Genomic DNA, 3496 nt, shown 5'->3' with positions numbered 1-3496 from the left:
AGGTAGACCCCAAAAACATCTGGTGATGAAAGTTTTTTGTTGTCCGCTCCCCCACTGTGAGGATTTAAAAAAAAAAAAAAAAAAAAAAAAAAAAATATATATATATATATATATATATATATATATATATATATATATATATTATCTCAGCATGAGTGAGACACAAACTCAAAGATTTAACATGTTTTCTAATGGATTCGCTTACTTTTCAGGTTGTTTGAGGGCCTCTACAATAACTTTTCCGTTGTATATTTCAAGTGTGCCTGGGTTTCAGTTCCAATAATCATGTTCACACCACACAGGCGTTACCATACCAGCATATATAAACAATATGTTAAATATTTCAATATCACTATATTTTGTGATACTCATTGCAAAAACAATAACTATAATAATTTGAATGTGATGTACGGCTATGACTGTATGTCAATGTTCAAACAGTAGAAGCGCCACAAACTCGGATACGACCCTACAAACCTTAAAAAAGGTGACTTCTGTCCAATTGTGCTACTGGACAGGGTGCAATAAATGCTTTTAATATTTTCTAACAAATAGTCTTGTGTAACCAAAAATGGAGAAATGATGTCACAAATAACAGTCCTAACTGTATTGTTGTTTTATGGGGTTTGTAACGATTGACGGTTAGAGTTTAACCGTAGGTAAAACGTGATAACAAAAATTTCCAGTCACAATGATCGTCTCTATGTCTAAGCGTGGAACATTTAAAAAAAATGTAACATTGTGCGTGTCCAAACTTGGAAATCATTAGTAGCCAATAGGATCCAAAACAAAACCAGAGCAAAAATGAAACAGAAAAAATAAAAACACCACAAAAAATAAAACTGCACATAAAAGTAGAAATATGTGTATTAAAAAACATGGGAGAACATGTTCCCAATGTAACCATCACATAAAACGAGGGTACAAGTATTAGAGTGTCACAGTGCTTATAGTATCGAGTATTAAAAGTAAATTTCACTGGCAAAGAATTCGTACTTCTACGAGGTGTTGATCTGAAGACTTCAGTCTCATACAAAACGTCACAATTTTTGAGAAATAACATGGAGAAAGACTGTTTATGGCATTAAAAACCAGCATTCGGATATTAAACTGAATCCTAAATGAACTGGAAGCCTGTGGAGACATAAAAGCACCAGGATGATGCAGACGTGTCTGTCAAAACAACAGCTGCAGGATTTCCAACTAGCTGAAGGAAAGCAAAAGAGATTGTGGCACTGCCACAATTAGATCTTAAACTGATGTTACAGCGACTGATAAAACACTTTAGCCAGGAGACGAAGCTGGAATAAACTTAATCTGACAACAGAATCAATCTGTTTGTCAAAACTACAGCAGCTGTCATCACACTGGGCAGGCTGGAGATGGGAAAGGAGACACATTCAGTCCATAGCTTCTGATGCTAGTCGTCACACTCCCATTAGCTAATGTCCACTTCAACTCTAAATGGGAATATTGTTTTACAAAAATATGCTGCAGTAAAGAGGACCTAAAATTTTTAAAAGTTGTTTATTTTTCATAAAAATTGTTCAGTGTAGCATTTTTATGCACTTGGAGTGCTTTGATGAGGCCAGGCTTGTAAAGTAAATGCTTGTATTCCCAGAAGACATGGTGGTCTTAGCATCACGCTTTGGGGATGGATCGGTCATGATGGGAGGTAGTTTCCTTAAAAGCAACAAGTTTATTTACAATATTTACAGAAATCTTTTACTGATGAGGTTCTGTTTAGTTTCCAGCGAGTGGATACCTGAACGTCCAAAGGAGGAGAAGTTATTTGGGGTTTGAGGTTGAACAGTGAAATAGAAACTGATCTCGACACAGGGAGACCACTAACTGTGGTTTGAGGCACTGTGACACAATTTGAGAAGTAGGTCAGGTTCTGATGTGGAGCCGGGGGAACGTGGATCGGGTTCCAGAGGTGGTTTGAGGTGAGATCAGGCCGGCTGGAGGGAAGTTCGTTTAGTTGAGAGGTTTGTGAAGACGGGTCTAGAGCCGGGAGCCGAAATGGGCTTGAGTCAAGGTACGTAAAGATGAAACTTTCATAAAAATTACAAGTAGTTCTCAACAAGAAACTCAAGAGGACAAGAGTCTACCAGTCGGTAATCATCCGGTAGACAGTGGAGGTCCACAGTTCAAAACTGTTCAGTTCAACAGGTGTAATCCTGGATGTAAACCTGTTGCAAAATTAGCCTCCTCGTGTCTTCAGCATAATACGACAAATGGCTGCACTCTATATCACAAATATATAGTCATCGCAATATCAATAGGTGCAGAATTCATACTGTTTGGATGGCACTATCTGTTGGCTGATAGATTTCATTTGTTAATAATATGCATTTTTCCAGCTAATATAATATCTAGCCAGTTGGACATAGTCTCACAGCACAACACAAATGACGTAGCCCAGGATGCTAAAGGCCACAGAGCAATGAAAATACTTATGACAAAGAGTAAAGAAAGAAACAGATATATATTTTGGGACTGACATTGTTTAATCCGCTTCAGTCAAACTCCAATTTGTCCAGTTCGTTTGGGGAGGTGTGAACGCGTAATCGAACTCTGATGCGGACCATAAAGGTGAACTCTAGTCGGACTAAAATATCAGTTTGGTTGAAATGAACTCTGGCACAGATTGAATGTGTATGTGAACGCTAAGATCACCAGAGACCGTTCCAAAAGCATGAATCAAAACATAGCGCAGGGCATTCTGGGTAAATACAAGTAAAACAAAAGCGCAAGTTTAGTTTTAGCTGAAGAAATGGCTTGTTCTCTTTAATAAGGACAAAAGTGAAATCTTCCAACCACTAAAGTCTGATGCTACTCCATTTTTATTTACATTTTGTGAAGAAGCCAAGAAGGAAGATGTTCTCATGTCTTCTTCTGAGCTTTTTGTGTCTTTCCCTTGAGTGGTCCTTGGTGCAGCGCCACCACAGGCGAGGAGGAGAACAAGTTTTTCAAATAGTTTGGATTGTTTGACCGTGCAGTGTGAAAGTGAACCACAACAGCTGAAGATGTAACAAATGTTGCAGCTTTGGTCCCTAATCAAAACCAGTCTACTATCAGCTGTGAAAACACCGTTGAATTCAGGCCGGCCATTCTTTAAATAAATGGAAGCTTCAGTCTGGACTTATTTATACACAGTCTTGTGTCTGACTTTGGCTTTGTGTCTAACAACGCTCCTTGGCCCCACCTTTATCCCCACAGAAGGGATTCCCTGGTCTGACTTCAGCGCAGCTATGACGTCTTGGTGTCTGGATCCTAAACATTTCCTCTGTTTTTATTTGGTTTCAGACAATGGAGGGACACCAGGAAGCGGAGCAGACACCCAGGATGAGACTCAACACAGACTAGAAACAAACGCTGACAGGCGAATGTGGAAAGCAAACATGATTATTCCCACACAGACTTTTTTTATGATAAAAATGACAGCAGCTGTTTTCCAGTATTCTGGCACTTAAATAAAACCAGTAAAAGAGAA

General features: G+C 38.7%; 1 long non-coding RNA gene across 2 annotated transcripts in view; it reads left to right on the top strand.

The window, feature by feature from the left end:
- LOC106954817 (uncharacterized) overlaps nt 1–3496 on the top strand; it is a 7360-nt gene extending 3864 nt beyond the window's left edge. For both annotated transcript variants that reach the window (XR_001426429.1, XR_001426428.1), the window contains exon 3: nt 3310–3496. This is a non-coding gene — a long non-coding RNA (uncharacterized LOC106954817). The remainder of the gene's footprint in view (nt 1–3309) is intronic.

The sequence above is a fragment of the Poecilia latipinna genome, unplaced genomic scaffold (genome assembly GCF_001443285.1).
Source record: "Poecilia latipinna isolate Pla-1442-1.1 unplaced genomic scaffold, P_latipinna-1.0 Scaffold683, whole genome shotgun sequence".
NCBI lineage: Eukaryota > Metazoa > Chordata > Actinopteri > Cyprinodontiformes > Poeciliidae > Poecilia > Poecilia latipinna.
This window is presented reverse-complemented; position numbering and strand designations above follow the sequence as displayed.